At 33.7% G+C, this 25,220-nt stretch overlaps 1 protein-coding gene across 1 annotated transcript in view; it reads left to right on the top strand.

Annotated features, from left to right (window-relative positions):
- The window catches only part of LOC117174188, a 1,286,801-nt gene that overhangs the window by 277,341 nt on the left and 984,240 nt on the right, over positions 1-25,220 (top strand). Inside the window, exon 3 of the mRNA XM_033363042.1 lies at positions 22,203-22,295. The gene's annotated coding sequence lies outside the window, so the exon portion shown is untranslated. The remainder of the gene's footprint in view (positions 1-22,202; positions 22,296-25,220) is intronic.

The raw sequence follows: 25,220 nt of genomic DNA, 5'->3' as shown, positions 1-25,220 counted from the left end.
TGTAGTACAAATAGTTCACAAAAAGGTTTAAATTTTTTTTAAAATTATCTTTTAAAAAAATATATGAAGTAAAAACAAAATAACACTTTTCTAATTATTTGCAATTTGTTTTAGAAAATTATTAAAAATTTCTTTTTGTTTACTGTTTATGTTAATGACCAATTAATTTTGCCAGATCAGAAATAGACAGAGAAGAATCGTTAGAAATAATTAATAGTTCATGTTTTATTTAAAGTATACAATAATTGGTAGACTAAGACCATTTTTTGAGAACCAAAAGATCACTCACTCACTCGATATATATAGGAATTTTTGTAAGATGTATTATTTAATGTCTTCATTGAGTTAATCACTTTAATGATCCGAAAAGATCGGATGACGATCTGTCGCGATTCACTGTTGCTCGTACACTATTTTTCTCTAGCAACAAGGCTATCATCACACACTCAAAATGAGAAATCACGTGACTTCAAATATTCCTTTAAATAATAAGAAAAATAAAAATAGCTTTGAAATAGTTGATGTCGATAAATTGAATAATTTTCAATTGTAAAAAATCTCATAAAGACGAAACATTACAACTTTAAGGGCATGCTCTGCGGTGACCACATGACCAAACCAGTCCTCGGTTAGGAAAAATTTTTTTGGTGTTCACTATATCTAAAAACAATGATATATCGCTCTCAAAGTTTGGGATATAGAAAATGAGATAATAAATTGCGTTTGTATATTTAGTTTGAGTAATAATTTTGAAAAAAATTATCCAAGTAAAAATAAGTGGGGAAAATTATTTTCATTTTTTTGGTGTCCACTACGTCCACATGGATTAAGATATCGTGTTTAAAATTTGACAGATATAATAAAAACCACTGAAGAACGTTTGTGTACATCAATATGTTTATAATTTCAAAGAAAGTTTATTTATACATTTATGAAATAGGATATTATCATTCGAGTTGTAGCACTTTGCAGGTATTTTTAGTTCGATGCATTTCAGATTTTTTACTCCCGTATGTTGAGGACTGGCAAAAATTTAGGACTAAATCGTCTAAACGTTCTAAAAAATTAACATAAACAATAACTTTTGCAAATTGGTTGCAAATCAACAAATCATTATCTGTACATCCATAACCTGTCATTATTTTCCGAGAATATTTTGCGATTTCTAGCGGAGAAAAAAAGAAAGTTTCAATGTCGATAAGGTCGATGTGACGTGGCCAAGTACGCTTATGAAATTTTTGTGTAGAAAGATTTCCATTTTTGTTGCCCTCACTACGTCCACACGGATTGAGATATCGTTTTCAGGATTTGGAAAGTTATACAAAAAGGACTAAGGAACGTTTTCATATATCGAAATGTTGATAATTAAGAAAAAAGTTTTCTGGCGAAAAACTATAGGGATAGGAAAGAAACTTTGAACGTCGATAAAGTAGATGCCTCCATTTAAAAACATAATTTCCGTCAACCTCAATCCAGTGGCGTAACTAGAAAATAGAGTTCCTTCCCACGAATATTTGTTTATGAGGTTCCTTTCATCAATTCGGTTGTTCTTGTAAGCAAGCAATCACCTTAATTAAAAAATTATTGCATATCTCCCGCTAATTAATATTTCCTTTTGATTTCATTGAAATAAATACAATTTATCGGTAATGTGCTCCAGTTCATTTTGAGGTTATGTCAGTGAATAAGAGTTTTTGAAATTTATTTTTAGACGTTTTTCAGGCCTCAGAAATAACGAAAGTATTTAAAATAATAAACATATTGTACAGATTGTGCAAATGGTTATCCCGGGATGAATTTCATGGACTACACACTGGATCGTTCGCAAAGAGCAATGTGGAGACTGCCCTTTGCTAAAAACACCGATTTCAAAGAAGCCAACGGTTATGTACCTGAAAGTTTCTATAATCTAAGAGAGCTTATTTACACCGTTTATTAGCAACTCGTCAAGGTCAGCACTATCATTTCTCAAACGAAAGTCCCTCCTCCAACCGGACCAGTGGATTACAGCTAGGCTATAGGGTAAGATTGATTGTTGTATTATTTGTATTATTTTACAGGCCTCAGATTCACTAAACTATTGACAAAATTTCACACTTTTTTTTAAAGAAGTTACACTATTTTAATATGAAGAAGACGAATTTCAAGAAAATACATACGTTTTAAACTTTTAAACCATATATGTACAGGGTGGCTGCTGGACTTATGAATGACGGTGAATTTATTTTTTTACTGGGAATTTTACAAATAGTTAGAAGAAAAATCTATTCAAGTTCTATTTTCAAACTTTTCAAAATTATTAGTTAAATTGTAATATTTTTCAATTATGACATTTAGTTTACAATACGTAATTAGAAAATCTTGTACTCCTAAGAAAATCCCGCAGATTGAAAAGAATATCTTAAAACCTTTCAGATTTATTTTTCAAAAAGTTTAAAATCTTTTAAAATTTTTTTGAATAATTTTTGAAAATATCATTCCAAAATGAAAAGTTGTTTCCAATTTTTCTAGGAATCTTATAAAAATGTTTTTATTCTTTTGAAGCCTTTCACAATTCTTAAAAAGTTTCTAATTTTTTTATAAATCTGCAAAAATCTACAATTTGTTTTAAATTATGATGTGGCTGTATACAACAAAATTGGCACGAATAGCAGAATCTTGTCGGTAGAGACTTTGTTTAAATTATGTGAAATTATTTCAAGTTTTTCATTGGCTTTAAATCTCCTCAAAACTTCTAAATACCTGTTAAAATTACTCAATTTTTTCTGATAATAATATGTGTAAACTTGTTATTTAAGCACTAAAAATTAACAATTTCACCTCAAAATTAAACATTTAAAAAAATAACAATCAATATTCAAACGTGTAAAATTTAAAAGCTCTTCAAAATTTTAACGATTCAAGGCTTTCTTTCTCAAACATTTCAGTTTCAAATTGTTTAATTTTTAACACTTGATTTTAATTCATTCGTCATAAATAAATATTCAAATATTGCTAAATATTAAATAATTATTTGTTGTTTTTAATTTAAAGATTTGAAATTGAATGGATTGAAAATTGAATACTCTAGACTGAAAAAATATTTTAAATTTAGTAAAAGCCTTTAATTACAAATAAATTATTATAAAGGTATGTTTAATTTAAAATTAGTTTGTAAAATTTCAATAGGATGTCTCAATTTTTTTTTAATGACTAAGACTTTCAAAATAAATACGCTTAATTTTTAACGCTTACATCTAGACATTCATAAATTTAAACGGATTTAGAATCGTTTTCACAAATCAATTATTGTTTCGTTTTAAAAATATTTACATTTATATTTGAGAAACTAACAACGGGTTTCCTTAGAAATGTGCAATTCGAACGCTTTAAATTTTTCATTATTCAATAGTTTAAGACTGCATTGTAAAGTTCTATAAATGAAAATAAAAATATGAATTCGGAAATTTCTAATGTAGAAGATTTTCGAATAACGCATTGTAAACTGAATGATGTCAGAATTGAAAAATATAACAATTCAATTAATAATGTTTAATACTTTGGATAATAAACTTGGACAGAGTAGATATTTTTCCAAATAGTGCTAAATTCGTTTCATTTTTTTTTAACTGTGAAATAGTGTAAACACTTCTAGTAGGTCTCAGGCCTGTGCAAAAACAATCAATTTTACTCTAAGCCAGCTGTAATCCTTGGGGATGATTGGAGTGGGGCTTCCGGTGCAGGTCATATTCCGCACTGCTCTTCGTGAATAATCATACATTTATAGTCATATTTTTAGATCAAAATTAATGAATTTGGTTGAAAATTCTTTTTTTTTTGTATAAAACTTACTTTTCTACGTGCAAGTTGAAATATTCTAGTTTTTGCATGTAAATTTAATTATATTTGTCTAAAAATGTAATTCTTATATTTTTGCTTCAAGAATAATTTTTTGTGGAAAAGCAAACTATTTTCTTAAAAATTTGTTTTTTTTCGTGTTTAAGCATTTATTTTTCTAACATTTTAGCTATTGTAACTTTTGTTGTGAATTGATATTTTTAGATGAAACTTCATATACCTTGTTGAAAACGAGTCTTTTTTTGTTAGAAAATTAATATTTTGGGTGGAAAATTCAACTATTTATTTGATTAACAATTCATATTTTGGTTAAAGACTCATAATTTTAATTGAAAATTCATTGCTTAAAGGTTTCAAATTTATTTTTTGGATTTGAAAAATTAAGTGAAAAGTGTTAAAAATGTATAGTAATTTATTTGCCTTTTATTTATATATATCTTTTTTTTCTGTAGTTTCTTCCTTATAGGAATATATAGTTATCTATGCATTTTGTTATTTGTCTGAAAATTCAATAACTTTGTTAAAAAGTTATTCTTTTTTCCCCCGTAGGCAAACAAATTAAGGATGTCCTAGAGATGTCTTTGGGTCATCCCTAAGACCTCTTTTCTAACATGTTTTTTGTACATTCCAGGGATGCTCTTAAATCGTCTAATGACAGTAGAAAAAATTTCCCGAGAAGGTCTATGTCTTGAAGATGTCTATAGGTTATCTTTAGGACATTGGACGTCTTAGAGACGTTGATTGGGCTAACGTAAGACATCCTAAAAACGTCCCAAGCACGTTCTTGGGATTTTTGTAGTTTTGTGCCCACTGGGTTTTTCGAAAATTTGTCTTTTCGGTTTAAAAATTGATGTCTTAGTAGAAATTGCATCTGTCTTACATAAAAATGCAACTGATTGGTTAAAAAATCAACAATATTGTTAGAAAGTCGTCCTTTTTGGTTCAAACTTCAACTGTTGTTTTGTTTAAAATTCGCCTTTTTAGGTAGAAAATTTCAGTATTTCGTAAAAAATTTACTACTTATTTCCCCTCTATAAAAAAAAGCTACGTCGTTCTTGTAACCGGTCAATTACTGGTAATAAACCGTAGGTTATCATCCACACTTTTGAGTCCATAGGATTGAGTACGTCAGACAATAGCTGTAGGTAATGAAATCCTGCGATTGAGCCAAACGGATAATGTTTTTCGATCTCCTGTGGTTAAGGATATTCTACTCAACCATACATTTTTGCATGCGTATGAGTTGATACAGTATTGCATAATAATAATAATAATAATAATAATAATAATAATAATAATAATAATAATAAGATTATAGCAGTACTGTCAGCCTATTGACACAGCAGCAGTTTTTACTAAAAGGTACCAAAAATTTGTACGCGCGGTATAAGTGATCCGTTCACCCCTGCCTTTTGTAAAGTGCTGCAATGTAACGGGCTGTATATCACGTGACAAGGCCAATTTAGTCAATCATAATATTTTCATAATTTCAATTGAAAAAGTATTAGACAATAAGTAAACTGAGACTAAATTAACGTCATGTCACGTGATAAGAATATTCTTATCGACAATATTGCTCACATGCATATTGGTTCTCACAGTATTTAAAATTACAACAAAAAAAAAATATATGCGTGACTTCTGTACAAGAATTACACAATTTTTTTGTCTTTTAGATTGTAATTAACAAATTTCCCTAAGCAAAGTTGCTCCGCAGGGCCTCGAGTTGACTTCATCCGGCACTGAAAGATCACAAGCTGAGAAACTTGTTTTCTTTACCGACCGCCGGTCCTCGTAGTAAATAGCTGACCGTGATAAGATTGCATCAGCAGAACATCGGTCGATCACGCTCAATATTATAATGTTATATAATTATCTTATAAAAAAATTTTCTTCTCTCAACTCTGTGCATGGCCACGCATTATCGTTTTATATTTATTTACCATTTCCCAAATTATTACCTATTTCTTTTAAAATTATTTTTTTCATGTGGACAAAAAAAGTCAAAAGTGGGGCCTGGTTTAGTTGCGTAATTCGCGCAGAGCATGCCCTTAAGCATACAGCCCGCCTCGTGAGTGGTAACTGCACGATGAAAAAAAAAAGTGCTTAAAGGAGTGTATGTCAACAACGGAAATGCCGCTCGCCGTAAAGAAACAGTATAAATGTAACAAAATTTTATTAGTGTTAGCCGCCCGCCATAATCTACTAAGTTTACAGAATAATTTCTTATAAATCTAATTAATAATAGTTGTTACGATTTTGCTCATTTCTTTCGCTCTTACTGGTAACAGACAAATCTGATTAATCGGACTTTCATATTACGAACTGGAAGTTTTTACGCGAAAAGAACGTACTAAATCGTCCTTTACCTTGTAGCATTTAACTATGCGACCTAACATCCATCTAGAAAGCGGTAACGAATCATGTTTCAAAAGAACGATATCACCGATCACAAGATTTAACTCTTTATTGAACCATTTATAGCGCTTTTGTAAAGACTGTAAATAATCAACAGCCCATCTTCTCCAGTCAATATCTAAAATTCGTTGTACTAACTGCCATCGATTTAATCGATTTTCCCAAGTAAATTCCAATGCGGGTTCTGGAATGCTGGTCAAAGGGGCTCCAATCAGAAAATGTCCAAGGGTAAGATAGGAAAAGTCTTCAAGATCATTTGAAAGAGGGGCAATAGGACGGGAATTGAGGCAAGCTTCTCCACGAGTAAGAAGGGTATGAAACTGTTCGTATGTAAGAGTATGTGCACCTACAATCCTTTTCAGATGGTGTTTAAAACTCTTAACTCCAGCCTCCCATAAACCCCCAGAATGAGGAGCGGAGGGAGGTGTGAAATGCCAAGAAGTACCTTAAATTGCGAACTCATTATGCTATTTGGCATCCAGTCTAAGATTCAAAAGACAATTTTTTAATTCCCGCTCAGCACCATGAAATGTCGTGCCATTATCACTGTGCAAGTGTACTGGTCTTCCGCTCCTTGAAGAAAATCGCTGAAAGGCGGCAAAATGATAGGATGCTTCTCATCAAAACTGATAGCATGCCATAGTCTTCCACCTCACCTTAAGACATTATTGGAATCCAAAAATGGATTCAAACTTTTTAATAGCGAGTTCTTTGGAACCACCCTATCTTCTACTTTCATAGGTTTTATCTCATCAGAAAAGGAATTTACCTGAAAAAATTTGATCCAAAATATAACAGCTTGTTGGATTTTAATCGCATTAAGAGACATGGTTGAAAATTTAGGTTTAGGCTTATTAAGTTTTGAGTGTTTGAACACAAAGGCATCAATAAACCTTTTACAATAGGCCGTTACGCAAAGCAATCTTGGCCAAGAGGAGAATTTAAGCATCAAGTTGAATGAGCTTTTGATCACACTCAAAACATGATGACTCTCTAGTGGCCGCTTTTCTAAATTCGATTGCGAGGGGGATGCCTAGCGATATTCAGGCCATTTCGAGGAATGCAAAGTTAGGCAAGGTGGGCCTTGCCACCATGAGGAATGCCTTATCAATTTTATAACCATTTCGCGCGAGGTACCAGCTCATGAATTAGGGAAACTCTATTGGCAACAAACACAGGCCAATCTGAAGGATGTTTTCCTAGCCAAGACAAAACTGTTACGGAATCATTGTGACAGTAAAAAGGTATTTTTTCCAATGACATAGTTTCCATGACAAACTTAAGTGTCTTAGTTAGGAACGCAGCTCCACACAACTCCAAGCGAGGAATTGATACACATTTAACAGGAGCTACTTTAGATTTATCTATTAGTAGGCAAACATGAGCCTGTTTGAAATCTTTACTGAGAATTCAAATGTAAATGGAAGCTGAATAAGCTTTTGACGAAGCGTGAAAAAAGCCATAAAGCTCGAATTCAGAGTTTGTTTGCAGTTGTCATGTCCATTTGGGGACTTCAAGTGCTTTTAATTTTTCCAGAGAATCATGATAATTTAACCATTGAATTTTAAGATCATCAGGTAGTCTGTCGTCCCAGTCGAGTTTACGCAGCCAAAGTTCTTGCATTAAAATTTTTGCCACTATTATGACTGTAGTTATCCAACCCATAGGATCATACAACTTAGCTTTTAATGAAAGAAGAATCGGTTTTATTGGATTCTCGACTAAAGAAGAAGTCACTTGAAAAGGAATAAATCGGACTTAGGATCTCAAAATATACCTAGAATCTTCAGCTGAGCATCCTCTGCTAACGGACATTCGAAAGCACGTTCGTGCTCTCCCGAGGGACAATCTTCCAATAGTTTGGGTTTATTTGCTGCCCATTTTCGCAAATGGAAACCGCCAGCTTCCAATAACAGTGTTACTTGAGCTCGCGCCTGTTTAGCCTCAATCTGACTATCTGCGCCAAACAAAACATCATCGACGTAAATATTATTTTCTAATATAGTTTGGGCTAAAGGAAATCTATTTCCTTTATCAAAAGCTAACTGCTTAACCACTTTGTTAGCCAAATAAGGAGCACAGGCACTACCGTAAGTAACTGTTAAAAGTCTATAAGCGACGAGCCTTTTATCAAGAAAAATCCAGACAATTCTTTGATAGTCGCAATCCTGAGGGTCAATTAGAATTTGTCTAAACATTTTTTCAATGTCAGTCATGTAAACAAAGCAATGTGATCTTCAATTCATAATAATTGAAACCAAATCATTGAGAATCTTGGGACCAATGTGAAGATGAGAATTCAAGGAAGAATTATTGGAAGATAAACGGGAAGCGTTGAAAACAACCCTCAACTTAGTAGTGGAACTAGTTTCTCTTTAAATAGGGTGATGAGGCAAATACACAGTTTGTGGAAAACTATCCGATTCCTTTTTTTGAATATGTTCCATGTGTCCAAGGTTTTTATATTCCGATAAGAAAATGCAGTATTGTAACAATAATTCCGATTTCTCCGATAAACGACGAATTACTTTATTCAAAACGATCTTAGATCTCTCCAGGGATGCACCTATTTTTATGGGAGGACCGTTTTTGAAAGGTAAGCGTATCAAGTATGGTCCGTCTTTTGTTCGTTGGTAATTCGTGGCGAAATGTTTATCACAAAACATTTCATCATCTGTCAAAGTATTTTTAAAGGGAACTTCCTCCAACTCCCAGAACCTAGTTAAGTCTTCAAGCAAGACTTCTGCTGAAATAGCCTGATGTTCTGTAACTGGAATGTAAATTTCTACTTTGTTTGTGACTGAAACAGGCCCAGATAATATCCAACCAAAAACAGTACTTTGTGCAGTAAGAGAACCCAATATACCCTGCTGGAGATCAGGAAGTAAACATGAGCCATATTTATCCGGCTCCTAAAATCAAATCAGCTTGTTGGGAATTAAAGGGATTTGCACCTGCTAACCCTAACTCTTTTAATTGATCTTTATTCCCCCCGTCAGATCTTACAGGAGGAGCATATGATGTAAGGTGCAATAATACTAAAGCTTGGATGTGACTTTAGGACAGTTCTTTTGTGTAGGAATTTATTTAAGTTCTGCTAACTTTTTTGAAGAACCAATATTAACTCCTCCAACCCCATATACTACTGCTTTAATCTTTTTGTAGCATGGACTTAATATTTTCATTGTAAGGTTGAGCGCGATAAATTTGGACGATTATTCAGAAAATGAAACAAAACTTTATTGTCTGCTTCTTTAAGCGAAACATGATTCACCCCCACCCCCAGGGTGGAATTGCCGGGATCATTTGATTGTGACGCGAGAGAACAACAATGATTATTTTTAGCAACTTGCCTACGGCTGTCCACAGACAAAGCTTTGAATTTGTTGCATTTCAATAAAGAGTGATTATCCTTACAAAGGAGACACTTTGAGCTAGAAGTTGCATTGTGGCTCCTAACTCCCGATTGTTTTGAAGTCCTACTCGTTTCTTGCGAACTCGCAACAGGTTTTGAAGCTTTAATAGCCTCCAAAATACGTATGCGAGTCTCCAAAAATGAGTCAAGTTGCTGATAAGTGGGATGATCAGTGCTAGAACCAATATGCATCTTCCATTCCTTGAGAATATTTATATCAAACTTTTTAACCTGTATAAAAACAAGTAAATCACTCCAATGTTCTGTTAAGCGTTTAAGATTTTTGAGAGCCGCCAATGACTCATTTGTTTTATTGCGTAAGTTTTTTAAGTCTTCCAGAATATTATTCGACACATTAGGAAGATTCGTAAAGGCTTGTAAATGAGTTGAGATTAAAGCTCTTTTGTTGTCAAATCTTGTCTTTAGTGACTCTCAATTGGAGATAAACTTAGCATCAGTTATCGAAACATGTCTTAGAAAACCTTCAGCTTTGCTCTTTAAGGACAATTTCAAATAGTGTAATCTTGTTTCATCTGACAAGGAATCGTTTTGAATTATCAAAGTATTAAATAAATCGCGGAAATTCTCCCAATCCTTGTAGTCTCCTGAAAACTCCGGTAAAGTGATTTGAGGAAGTTTAACAGACACGAAATCATGAGGAATAATTTGAGACTGATTTAAACTTTCATTGGCCTTAGTCTTAGGAGTAAGCAAGACCAATTGATTATATAAAAATCTCGCGCATTGAGATAAGCATCTTCAATAGCGAGACACTTAGACTTTGTGAAATATTCCAATTTCTCACGCTCAGCCAACGTAGTTCCAGCTTTAATCTCCAGGTGCAGGGTTTTACGACTCTTCCAGCGTTGGTCAAGAAGTTATATCCGGGATTTGACAGCAGCCACTGTTAGATTGGCTTTTCCAATTTTCTTAAAATTGGTTTCAGTGCGTAGAATCGCGTGAGAAATCTCTGATAACGCAGATAATAATGGATGTATTCTAACAAAATGAGAAATTCAAACTGACACTTGTTGATAATTCAGCTAAAATTGAAAAGTCTTAATTTGCAAACTAAAGAACTGATTCAGTTTAGTTTTAAAGTGCTCTGATAAGACGAGCAAATTTGAGTGTCCCAGGACATAATAATAAATAAAATGTCAATAAATCATCACTGAAATACTACGGTCTGAATTATTATTATTTTGTTTGTCAGCTATTTGTTACAAAGGTCAAGGTCATTCCCATAGTAATTTGTAACAAGGAATCTGATGATCACCTTAGTTTTGATCTTGAAAATGATCTACATGGTTTCTAGGTCAGGATTTAAAAAAAAATGGAAACGCCCCTTTTTGACACCGGTAATCGAAAGAAAAATTTTACATTTAAATATGCACTTTAGTCATATGCTCTAGATGATCTGAAAGGTCATTATAAGGTCCTTTTAACTCAAACAATGTTTTGATGGTTATAAGAAAAGCATTATTGAAAAATATTCCACAGCGGATAAACTTATGTAAGTATCACGCGTTGATATGTATTTATATATACATGTATTTAAATATACATACGTTCGACACGACCTTAACAATTACCTTCAAGGTCATTTTAAGGTGAATTACTTTGTAATGAAAACGACCTGAGCGGTCGTGACCTTTAAACGGCCACCAGGTCAGGTCAAGGTCAAAGTTTAGACTTTGATCAGCGCGTGATACTTACATAAGTTTGTCCACTGTGAAATATTTTTAAATAATGGTATTATTACAGCCATAAAAAAATTGTTTGAGTTACAATGCCGTTAGGGTGAGCTTTGAGGTCATTCAGAACATATGACATGAGTGCAGATTTAAATATAAAATTTTCCGTTCTTTCGATTTCCGGTGTCAAAAAGGAGCGTTTCCATTACAAAAAAAGTTATCCTTGGAAAACCTATGAGGCTCATCATCAAGGTCAAAACCGATAAAAGTTACTACCGGAATAACCTCAACCTTTTTAAAAAATATCTCACTTAAAAAGATACAGGCATGTTCGCTACTTGTGTGACATGCGTATACTTATTTTCCCTGATTGTTTCTGGTAGAGACCTATAGATATCCATGGCTATTTTATCACTTGTTTTGAAGGTATATCGCGAATTGTGCTTTCCATTTGGCATTTAAATCTGGTTGTTTTATTTAGTTGAGAAATTGGGCAAGTTTTCATATATTTTTTTATATATCGTTTTCCATATTGATCTACTGTCCTAATTTCTGTGCATTTTCAAGGGTGTTTTGTTTGCCCGTGTGACTTGCATGTGCTTTTTTTATCATTGCTTTATTTTCTTTTTGTGTTAATTTCCTTGTGTTAGCGACGCATATATAGAATTAGTTTTTTGAATAGAATTTTGACAAAATTCCTAACTTCTCTTAAAGTATCTTTTTTCTAAAGGGGAAATTAAAGGGTCTCCTTAACGGATACGAACGATGGATAGTTTTTTACTTAGTATTTCTTTAACGAATCGGCCCAATTTTCTTAGCGACTGTTTTCAATTAAATTCGGTTATAGCATATATTTTTCCTATATCTATTTCCTGCATGGGGAATAGTCGTGACAGGCCGTATGAGTGCTTTATAGTTAGTTTGGATGGTGAATTTTTTTCTTAATTGGTTTTGCCTTAAAGGCTTAACGGTCTATATTATAACTAGAAACTTTTTCTCGCTGGTCGTATAGTTTTATTCTGATTTATTCAAAGTTCTTGATTTGAATAGGCATGAATGCCCTTTCTCAAAAAGGATTACTCCTAGTCCGTAGTTGGAACCATCGGTTGTTAAAACAAATTGTTTCTTCCACTCTGGGAATCTTAATATTGGTGCGGATGTTAAGGCAATTTCAAAATATTGATACCTTTTTCGTAGTTTAATGTCCAATTGAATCGTGTTTCTTTTTGTGTCAATAATTTTAAAGGTGTAGCGATGGTAGAAAAGTTTCTTATCATTTTTCTTTAATAGCCAGTTAATCAGAGAAAAGAATGTATATCTTTTATTGCTTTTCGTTGCTTAAAATCAATGATTTTCTGAATTCTTTCATTACTTGGCTTTACTCCATCTTCTGTCATAATATCAGCCAAATATTCCAATTTTGATTTTAAATACTCACATTTCTAGTAGGAAAAAAAATTAAGGATGTTCTAAAGACGCCTTTAGGACATCCGTAAGACGTATTTTATAACATATCTTTTGGTCATCCTATGGATGCTCTTAAAACGCCTAATGTCAGTCTAATGCCATTTATGAGGTGAAAACTTTCAAAATCTACGGAAGAATAGACACTGGATTTAGGGACATTTACTTATCCGAAGAATTTTTGTTAAATAATTACTTCAAAATTTAGGGGCTTAAAGTAGAGTAAAGTGAAGCTCATTTTAACGTAGATTCGGAACCAAAATTTGTGGATAAAGTTTCTTTCCTTTTAGTTGTTAGCAACAAACAGTTACGTTTCAGATTTTACGTCCTTTAAGGATTGGTACCGACGTGCATACTCGGTACCGATTTCCTCACTAAGACACAGTAAATCGTCAAAAATTCCAAATTCTTATGTACAAAGTCCATGAAAGGAGATTTTTGATACATTAATATTCAAAGTAGGAAGTAAATACTTTTAATCTTGAACAAAATTCGTCCTTAAATCCAGGCGTCATAAAAGATAATACAAAATCTATAAACATTAATATCTAAGACCAAAGAATAATGTTACAATCGATATAAACAAAAGAATACTTTCCAATGAAATCGTGAAATGCTCTGTCCATCATACTTTGGAATGTGCCTTGTTCATTTTTCAAGTCAAATTGCATCAGATTTTATCCAATATTTTTGGTGTTTATTTTAATGAAAATTCTCTATGTATCTCAGGTAATTAGTGTGATATAAGGTTTATTACTTAACCTGAATTTTAGGTGATCTCATTGTCAGTTAATACCGTGCATGGTAGTAAATCTCCAGATACAACGAACGCCTTTTTTTAATAGGATTTTTTTATCATCGCTTGGTTTTCTTTTTCCATGTGGTTGATATTAGAAGTTTTTAATAGTATTTGCAGTTGATCTAGTTTGTTATAAAATTCTTCCTTATGTTTCTCAAATTCGTTTAATCTTCATTTTTTTCGCATTTAATTTTCTCAGGTACTTTAGTCGGTTGTTTTGAGTAATTAAAAAATAAGACCTGATTCTTGTTATTGTAAATCGTATATAATCGGTCTTAAATATTATTTTCATTATTTATCCAGACATCTGTAGGATTTCTCATGACTTTTGATTCTGCATATTTTGTTCTCCATAGGTGGTACAAATTCTTCGTCATCGTACAATGGTAACTTTCTCTGTTCGATTATCAAATGTGTTGGTGCTAGAGCGTATTTAAAGAATTTCTTGAGGAAAGGTAGTCTGAAAATTCTGTCTTCGGGTAATGGGAAATTTGGGTCTACTATGTGAAATAAGTGATTTCTTCCAAAATAATTTATACATACCGCTCAAGGGGATTCCTGGTTATTATTTCCCATTTGGAATTTCGTTAAATTATTCATTTTTTATACTTCTGAAGGTACTGAATTTTCTTTTATTATATTTATAGTTGCTCCGGAAGCAACTAGTCACACATATTCTCTTCTGCATCCTTTTCCTTTAATGGATTGTAATCTTCCGGCAAGTAAATTAGTTCTGCTTGTTCCAGATAGATAGTCCTCCTGTTCCATAATTTCTTCTTCCGTTATTACCTGACTTTAAAAATATTCCTTTTTCTAGATATTCCTTACTTGCGGCGGACTTTTTAGGAACTGTCCGTTTTGAGAATTTGATTACCTAAAACGTTAAGAGAAAAAATGGCCTAATTCACTGAATTTGTGGTAAGACATCTTGGCACTGTTCGATAAAGGAAAAGTTTGATTTAGAGCTTTAGCCGTGGTGGCTGCTGATTTTTTAGATGCTGTTCAGGCAGGTGGTACAGGTCCTTACATAAATCTGGGGTTCGGTAAAGCTGCTATTAGTATGTTTCTGGCTGGTTGTGATTCCTTTGGCCAGGTTTCATATTCTGCTGCTTCTTTCTGGACCTCCATTAATATTTTTGGTTTCATGGCCCGTACTTGAGTTCTAATTTCTCGTTTTGGATTTAACATATAACGATTGATTTCCTTCTTTTCTTCAATTTCTAATCTAAGTTGTCTTTTGGCACCTTCTGACTGAGGATACTGGTACCACGTAGTTTAATTAGTTGTGTATTTGTTTGACGCGTACTGAAAAGTTCTGGATGATTCCGTTTGGTCCTGTTTACAAGACTTCATTTTACTTTTAATTGATAGAATTGAACCCGTTTGTTTCAAATTTTGTTTTAGAGCTTCATATAAATCGTTAAAAGTATTTATTTGGGTTTATCACGTATCTTCGTCAGCATCACCGGTAAAATTTTTCTGCTAGAATCCTCATGCGCACTTGAAGAATTAGTTCATGTAAGACACACATAGCTTCTTCAATGATTCGTTTTTGGAGGCGGAAAACCTTAAATCAGGATATCAACACCGTACATAAAACTGCAGATAATAGGAGGCTGCTGTCACAGTTAGCCGATAGCTAGCGGACACAGCCACTTATTCCTTTACACCTGAAAAACTAGTTTATACCAAATACACCCCTTCTGCTAAACAAGTTTCTGTGATTTATGGAAAAAATGTGCTCTTTTGTATAAATTACATGATATACACGCAGAAAAAAGAACCTTATATTTGACTGAAAACCAAGTTAATTCTACTGATCTTCCAAGTACGTATATGGACAACACGACAGTCGGATGTACTTATAATTAATCGGTATTTGTAAGTTATAACGCTTATAATACAATTAAAAATCCGCACGCAATAGGGGGGGGGGGGGGGGGGTGGATTCGAACGCATTAGGCTAAGTACGCAAATTAATTGTCTTAACCACTAGACTATTACACGAGTTGCGATCTGTAAAATAATTTGAAATGCATTTATAACTGAGGTGGCGTCCTTGGGAATGACTTCTGAATACACGCCCATGTCATCGCGGCACCCAACAAAAGCTCTCGGATTTACCTTATATCCATAGAAGTCAGCTGAAACAGTTACGGAAAACAAAAATGGCCTGCTCCAATAAGCTCTCAAGTGTACGCGATCTGCCTCTGTGAAGAAGTTATGCTGTCGAAAATTGTGTTATTTTTTTATAAAACCTCTTCCTTGCTAAGTGATAATATTGTGTAATATGACGACTGTCACAGAAATGTCAACAAGAAATGTTTTTTATGTGATGCAATCCATCCATTGCCTATTGCACCGTAAATTTACCCGGTGGTCCGCGCGGATAGGTTGCGTTGTTTCGACTTTAGGGGCGAGCTAAGCCAACCAATCAGACCGGTAATGTGTACCGAACCTTCGGTAATGTCCACTGCACCACTATTTTAATATCGGTTCAGTGGATTTTACATTTCTTCCGGTATTTAATACCACAGAATAGATGTATATTTTACTAAAGGATAAGCATTAAATTAACCTTAATTTCATTGTGACATTTACGAAATGCTAAGTGATTTTGACATTTGCACCCCCTTATTATGAGCAGTTTATGCTGTTACGGTTACAAGAAATCATATACATTTCTTGATAAGTAAATATTACATTTCCTTTTTCTGCGTGTATGGATTCCTTTGTGCACTTTTTACGAAATATGTGTTTCTTTGTGTAATTTCCAGGATATACGAATTCTTTTGTATGATTTATATGAAGCACCAGTTCTCTTGTGTCATTTCCAGAAAGCGCGTACCTCTATCCTTTGTTTGACTGTTAATAAAACCCGGTTTTTTACATGCGTGGCATAACGGTTATTCGCACGCTCACAACATATGGCTCTTTCCCTACCAAATAAAGCACTCCCTTGCTCCGCGTATATTTTACGTGTATAAACTGACGCATTTTACAGCGTTGAATCAGTGCAGTTGTTGTATCTAAATGAGTCAGTATGTCCCAAGTTAACGCAGATTTAGTAGAGATTGAATTCTCGCTGGTCTTTGATTTTTCAAAGTTTACAGAAACTCAAACTATCCACGTGCCTGATTTAGCTGATTTAACTGTTCTTGAAACACCAAAAATAAAAAATACCAACCAAAGTCATCACCTCTTAAGCAAGTACTTACAAAAGCTGCTCTTAAACGCTGGGTTATGATGTTTATAAACTTTATACCTTCAGACCACTGAATTGAGCAAATTTACGTAAGTTTTTACGATCGCTCACCACAAAAACGTAATACCTCCGAGGGACCAGAATGGAATGCAATGACAAGAAAAACAATAACACATAGCAGGGCTAGATCTAGGTGCAAAAGAAAAAGGTATAATCTTGAAATAGTTCTAAGGAAATCTACTTTTGAAGGCTTAAAAATGTTATAGTGTGTGTATCGATAAACGCTTTAGAAGAATTTAACAATTGTTAGAAATGTAGAAACGTGTAAAGATTTTTCAATTGAAACGATCATATATTATTCAGGCAAGAAAAATATAAACGCACCGAATAAGGAATTAATTTTCCAAATAATTGAGGATAAATTTGCATACTGTAAAAGTCAGGTACAAAAAAAACCCTCTTATATTTCATACATTTTGGGTGAGGTTTAACTTTTTTCAAACGTAATTGAGTAAATGTATTTTATTGAATAATTAATGATTAAGGACAGATGTGGAATTCAAATTTAAAAAAATGTGTATAGTTACTAACTATTACTTAGAATAATTTAAGATAATTAATTTACGCTGTAATTAGGTCTCGCCTTTTCCAGCTGGATAAGATACAACCTCTACGCTCAGACAATGTTTGGAAGCAAAAGTTGGAAAAGGGGAAGAGTTTTAGGTGTTTCCATTGAATGAATGACTCTTAGTTGAAAAAGGGGAGACGTTCCACATGATGCTATTGAAAAAATGTTTCTCATCTGAAACATGCAATATGCCAGAAACTGAAACATTAATCGAAACAACATTTTTCTCAAGGAAGGCTTTAACACAAAAGCTGATTTTTTTTATCTGAACAATGTTCAGAATCAATTTCTAGAAAAATGTATGCCCAAAAAATTAGATACAATTTGTAAACAATCCGTTTTCAAATGAAATTGCAAAAGAAATAAGACCAACCTCAATCTTCAGAAAAAAAATGTAAAAATCATTTTCTAGCAATTAAAAAACACTCTTGTTTTTAGGTGATATATTTTTTTAAATGTAAAAAATTCTTGCGCTTTAATTTTTTTAATGTAGCCACCATTATGGAATTTTCCGTGATACCAGTCACAGTGCTCTACTTGACGTTAGTTACATTAGAACAAATTTATATAAAAATGTATGTCACAACATTTATTAGAAATCATGGAAATCTTTCTACAAACATAGTTCCAAAAATAAGAAAAAGTTAATTAAAACTTATAGAAGAATTTGAAAAAATACTTATTACAAATTTCGTAAAGCAATTAACAAATTTTTTTTCTTTTACTTAATATATTTTTCAAGTATTAACAATTCTTTTATTTTTTAAATGTTTTCACGAACTGTCTACCATTAAGGAATTTGCCACAATTTTGGTCCTAGCGCTATGCTTAAACGTTTAGTTTTACAGAAAATTTCCACATTATTCAAAACAAGCCAATTTTTTAAGGGGCGGTTTCAACATAGGAGATAATATTTTCATTCGAATAATGTTCAGAACAAATTTATATAAAAAATCATACCAATGCATTAGATATAATTGATGGAAAACTCGTTTCCAAATAATCCGAAAAAAAGCCAAACCGCAAAGAAATTTTCAGTACAAATTCATTGGATAGGACCATGTAAGGCGCCTCCACTTTTCCTACTAAGAATCATCCATTTAATGGGAATTTCTGCAATCCCTCCCCTTTTCCGCCCCTCTGCTACCCCACGCCTTATTTTCGGCCACCCATCTCGACCTATCACGGGCCTTTCTATAGATCAGGGTATCTACTTTTTAGAACAGAAATCGCATTTAAGTACTATTTCCTTAACTGAAACAAGATATTTCAGACACAAAGTTAATATAAAACCCAACAAATACGGGCGTTATTTATAAATGACACCGTACCATACACTGGCACCAAAACCTACTCTCCCCCACCCCTTCCAAACAATACTGTACTGAACTGTACTGCGGTACCACAGAAGAAACCTTATGTATGCGCAATTACACGTTTAGAAAATCTAAGCATTCAATACATTTTTTCCAAACCTGCTTATACTATACCTAGTCAATCATAGTTTTATATATCTGACAGGGAAAACGATATCCGAATATATAAGGCGACTTGCTCTTTTAATAAAGACAAGAATTTATAAGTCACATCGGGAAATCACGCTGATACAAAGGTAGAAGATAAACGAAGCGTATCAAAAAAGATGTTGTCTATCCTAAATCAACAATATGAATTTGTAACAGATAACGATTCAACAACTTCAACAAAAATTGGAAAATTACCCCCCAACAAATTTTTTTGCGGGAAAATAGTTGTGACAGGTGCTATGCACAAAATCACACAGCAAAATTTTATACCGCAACTTCAAAATAATCGTGATATAAAATAAATATAATCTTGACATTAGAATTACCTAAGAAATTCCAAACTCGTAAATTGCCTGTGAACACTCATTCGAACAAACAGCCTCACCATTTTTGTTCTAAATAGAGGATGGAAATGGCTCACCCCTTGTGACCACATCGGCACTGCAATTGCTTTTATACTTTAGGCCTAAGTCTGTAACTTCCCCAAATATGATGTGACGTATGATGAACCAATATTGAATCAAGCTCTCGAAAATCATTTACGAAAAATGTGTGATTCGCAAATGGATCATAATTCCGAAATTTACAACTTTTAATCAATATCTAAAGATCTATTCAACCAAATTCATAAAATATTGTAATCTTTAAAATTGTGTGGAAAGAATCAATATCTAAAAATATACTCAACCAAAATCATAAAATATTTTAACCTTGAAAGTGTATGAAAAGTATCAATATCTAAAAATGTACTAAACCGAGATTATAGCATATTGTAACCTTGAAATTGTATGGAAAAATTATATCTAAAAAGGTAGTCAACTGAAATCATAAAAAATTGTGACCTTGAAATTGTATGAAAAGAATTAATATCTAAAAATGTGCAACAAAAAATATTTGAAAAAAATGGAAGATCAATTTTTAAATTGGTGAAATTCAGTTTCAACGTTGAAATTCCCATCTGACGGTTACGGAATAATCGCAATAGTGTTTTTTGAAATGGTAAAAGGTTAAAAAATATATAAGACCGATAACGCCTGTTGACTGTTACTAAGAGGTGATGCGTTTGAAGTGTAGCAGTCAACAGACGTTATACGCCTGTTATATTTTTTAACTTTTTACTATTGCAAAAATAACTATTGCTATTACTCCATAACCTTCAAATGGGAATTTTAACGTAGAATCCAAATTTCACCAATTTAAAAGTTGCTCTTCATTTTTTTTGAGTTTTTTTTTGAATGATACGGAAGGGTTATTATGTGGATACTATGAGGATACTCTGTAGAGTATCCTTTCCGTTCACTCGGTCGGTTAGGGCTGTTACACCTTGACTTTATCACTAATTTTAACGAAAAATATCTCTTCTGAGATAAAGTACGCGTAATCTGCGCTTTAAAATACATAAGAATATTTAGATTTAGAAAATTGAAAATATGCGTTTCTCGAAAGTTTATTCGACATCTTTTATTAAAAATAGAAATACTGGTCTGTATTACTCTATACAGTCCAAGTCCGATACCTTTCCAACTAAGGGACTTTGGGGGTGGAAAATTTTAGGAATTGCGGACTTACCGGATGCCCCCTCTAGTAGCACGATATTAGGTGCGCGCATGGGTAACTAATGGACGCAAATCATGATACAACTTTCCTCGCGGTTTAAGTGTAGACCAAAGTTAAAGATTTGAATCGGGATCTTCTCGGGATGCAAATAGTATTATAACAGGCGACGAAACCTGGCTGTGTTATTACGAAGTTCGAACAAAATCACAAAACAAGGTCTCGCTGTTTGAGGATGAGGATGCTCCAGTGGAGGTGCGGAAGTTTCGATCTGTAAACAAAAGAATGATTGCAGTATTCTTTGGTAAGCGCAGCATTGTGGATAGGGCCGTACTGGAAACCCAGCGTACAGTCACCTATTCCTGGTACACTCAGGTATGTTTACCCCAAATCATAAACTAACTTAAAAACATCAGGCCGAAATCTCGACTCAGCACCTGGCTATTCCGATACGACAATGCACCGGCTCACAGTAGTTTTTTTTGTCAAATCTGGACTCACTATTCTAGATCACCCACCTTACAGTCCAGATCTTTTTCTCTGTGACTTTGGTTTGTTTCCGGAAGTAAAAAAAACAACTAAAAGGGCGTGTATTTACTAACGAAACTGACCTTTTGACGGCGTGGGACCAAGCGTGTGCAGATCTTCCAGAAGAAAAGTGGTAGGGTTGTTTCGATGACTGGTTTTGACGTGTGGAAAAGTGTATTCACTGCGGTGGAAAGTACTTCGAAAAACTATAAAAGGTTCGTCTGTATTGCAAAATTTTCGTAACGCCTTATGTACATTCTACTGGAAGTGAAGGGCTGATCAGCGGCGGACTGGCGTAGACCCTCAGGATGGGCGCCCACCCTCGACCCTGTTGGCTTATCATGCTCTTCACGTTTTTTTTGGTAATTTTTGTTTGTTTGTTGAAATAGCGCCCCCAAACATGCTTTCCGCCCTGCGCTCAGAGACCCAGTCCGCCGCTGAGGCTGATAGCTAAAGCGAACTAAAAAAAGATTCCTTTCCTTTACAAATTGACAATTTCATTAAAATTATGCGGAGGTCGGGGTGGGGGTGGTTTACATATGAGTGCATTTAAAATCCTATCCGAAGAGATAGGACATGAGCGAAAATTCTATACAAAAAGCACACATCACTGCAGATTACTCTTTTTTTAACAGTAATCACTTTGCAAAGTGTTATGAACTTGGGTGATTTCTTAGTTCTGTAAGAAATTCGTGTAGCGCATATAAGCACATTTGAGGTTTTATCGAAATGAACGCAATAAGCTTTGAAATTGATCAAAAAATTCTAATTGTTATCACTTCCTAAAATCTCAATACAATATCAATACATATTTAAAGTTATGATGGATTGATATGATAAATTGAAAAAAAAACTTATGTTAGAAAAAGCGCGCCAGCCCTCTTTCAACTGTATTTGTCGCTTATAACTTGGTTATCAATAAGGTGCAACATTTTTGCTTAATGGCGCAAATTCGCGCATTTGAGTTCCTTCAAGTTCTTAGGTTCTACTTGAGATATCTATTTCAGTTTATCATGTATTTGCATGACTTTCCTTTATTGTAAAATCATAGGTTACGATTTTTCAGTTGAAATTTGTTTCAATTTTTCTAAATATCAAATCACTTATTTACATCTTTCTTTTGTTGTTGCCTAGTTGCCAGTTTCTGCCCAATTGTGACAAGTCTTGGAATTCGAGAATTTACGGAATTCATCGAGAAAATTTATCCAATTATTCCACGGAAATCCGGTAAGTAAATGAAAAAGAATTCTGCGGAATCCCGAAGAACTCCGGGCTTTTCTACAGAAAGCATGTTAAAAACAAAATGTAGGAAAATTGAGATAAAAATAGTTGTTGAATTTAGGTGTCACTATACAACGTAAAAATCTTGATTTCCAAAATTCGTAAAACTGAACGAGGCCCGTGAACAGACGCAAAGACAGCTAATCTCAAGGCAATTATAGCAATCGTTACAGCTCGCTTTTCCCCGAGAAGATCCTTTTTGTTGTTGTATTTTTTAATTGAAAATGAAGTGTTATTTCTCACTTGAAAGTCGCGAAAGCTATAGAGTAACACGGTAGTATAGTGTTCGCGAGGGGCGGGAGCGGAAAGCGGGGGACTCGCCTGTATTCTCACGTGTCCCTCAAACGGCTTTCAATTTGGCTACATCAAAACTACGTTTAAACGCATGCATTTTTAGCCGCAATATTTAAACTATATGATCTGAAGGCAATTATACCGAATGAAAGTGGAGAATATTTGTTTTCTCGTTTGATACTGGCGCGTAGTGTATAGAACACGGGGGTTTACCAGTGGCTGGGTGCAAGCGCGGCAAGCGGCGGGCTTGACTGTCTTCCTAAGTTACTCACCAGGGGTAAGTATTTTTGGAATCGTGTAACAATTGATGATTGTTAATTATCCTGGAGTTGTTGGATAGAAGCAGCACCTCCCAGACATTTTAAATAGCGCGAGTCATTTGAAAATAAATAAAAAACAAATTTTTATAAAATGAGTTCAATAATATAATTATTTAATGTGTTTTGAACCGAATGATTGTTGTTACAGGTTTTATGTTCAGCCTAGTTCGAACTGCGAAAAAATAAGAACTGAATGAGTGTGATTAAAGTTAATTTAAAAAAAAAAGCAATTAAGTAAAGGGGTTGATTGGGATAAAAGAACCCTGGGTGAGAAATCTTTTTCAGAAGGATTAAACAAATAACCACAAATTTTATTGCTATTCATTATTTGACATTGTTGATAGTGAAGCATGAAACGAGATTTTAACCTAAATTCGTGAAACGTGCTTAATGGCATTCTTTCCAGAAGCAACTTGGTTTAACTTTACGTGACTATTTGACAAAAACATCATATCATGCTCTAGTTCTATTGAGGGAACAAATTTGAGTTTTGATTTGGTTGATTTATGGAAATGAATAGGAGAAGGACTGCGCGGGAGATGTATAGATCGATGTGCGATCCACCAGCCCACAGACTTCACCAATTTTCAAGATTAGATCTTGACTAACTCGCGGCGCGAAATCTGTGTTTTTTCATTCCGAATTCACGTCAAATCGGACTTAGAATGTTTCTTGTTAAAGTGATCAAAGAGAATCTACATGATGCTTTAAATTTTGACTCTGTGTTTAATTGATTTTTACCTACATCTTTTATCATTTTTAACTTACTTTTTAAATTATTGTTATAGTGATAATAATAGGACATGGAAAATTGGTTTTATCGTTCATTTAATCAAGTCGGAGATTAGGCGAGGAGTGTTTTTACCCTTGTTGTGGAATGAACTGATTCACCGATAACAATATAAATTTAAAAATTGATGATTGTTGCGCCAAAATTATCTCAAATCGTCACAGGAAACCTTTTTTGGTGTTAGAATTGGGATTCCATACACTTGTCGCGGTGGAATACCAATTTCGTAACAATTCACGAAAAGGATATACACTCGAGTCGCAGTACTGTGAACATTCAGGGCAAGTCCGCCCTCAATAGTGAGAACACATGAGGAAACCCCAATCCACGGACTATTTACTATGTTCAAATGTCAACTGTTTACATTCTGATAGTTTGCAGTGACGATTTGTACTCAATAGCGGGAGTTCGCAGTACTGAATTTCACAGTACCGAGACTCGAGTATAGTAACAAAAGTGAATTTGTTTTAGTGAATTAAAGAATTTTGCAGTAGAACGTTGATTTTATTTGGAACAGCGACAAAAACTTTTCGAAAAGAATAAGTGAAGTGTGAGTCAGGAAAGATAAATAGCGATTGTACTTTCTGAAGGGGCAATGTTGAAATTATATTGAATAATTAAATTTAATAAACATAAATTGAACTAATGAAAAAAGGGAAATCAACATTTTCAATTTTACAAAAATTAGAACCTCTTTTTAAAAAAGTTTTGATGAATGTTTGTGTGAAAATCATACAAAAAATTTTATAATATTTTGAAGAATAATTGTCAAAATTCACAATAAATTCGCCTGGGAACTTAAAAATATTAAAAACTTTCTGCGGAAGGAATTTTTTTCATTCTCCCAAGGACCTGGAAGACATTAGGGATTTCGGGTGGAAATTAAACGTAGCTCGAAGAAAGAAAACGATTTAGGACCACCGAGGACATCTAAGGGTTACAGGTGGAAATTAAACGTAACCCGAAGGAAGTATAAAATATTTGACTCAAGGAAGGACGTGTAGAACAAGGAAACGAGCCGCGAGTACCTCCTCCACGGTTTTTCCCGTGGTTTTTAAACCGGGCGGCTGGCGGTATTATTAATTACTACGTACTCACAGACAGTGAATGACAGAGACGACGGAATCATCCCTCACTTTTACTGCAAGCTCCTGAAGCTGAAAAGAGAACGTTGAAAAATCGTCCTCTTCAATTCGATTAGCAGTATTCCGAAGAGGTTGAGGAATTTTAAATTGATCTGAAAATAAAGTTTTTTCTTAATTTTTCTGCGATTCATATGAAATTTTAAGGATAACATTTTTTTTCTAAAAAATGGCTGAAGAACAATGAAATTTGAGCAATTTTAACGATATCCCTGAGGGAGATGTCACTAGTAGTAACGAGACCAGGATATTCAGTGATGATCAAACTCAAAATCTGGGTCAAAGTAATATGGAAAATTATAGTAGAGACCTAAGATTAGGGGTT

This window comes from Belonocnema kinseyi, chromosome 6 (genome assembly GCF_010883055.1).
Source record: "Belonocnema kinseyi isolate 2016_QV_RU_SX_M_011 chromosome 6, B_treatae_v1, whole genome shotgun sequence".
Taxonomy (NCBI): Eukaryota; Metazoa; Arthropoda; class Insecta; order Hymenoptera; family Cynipidae; genus Belonocnema; species Belonocnema kinseyi.
The sequence above is the reverse complement of the archived record's forward strand: the minus strand, read 5'-3'. Positions and strand labels throughout refer to the sequence as shown.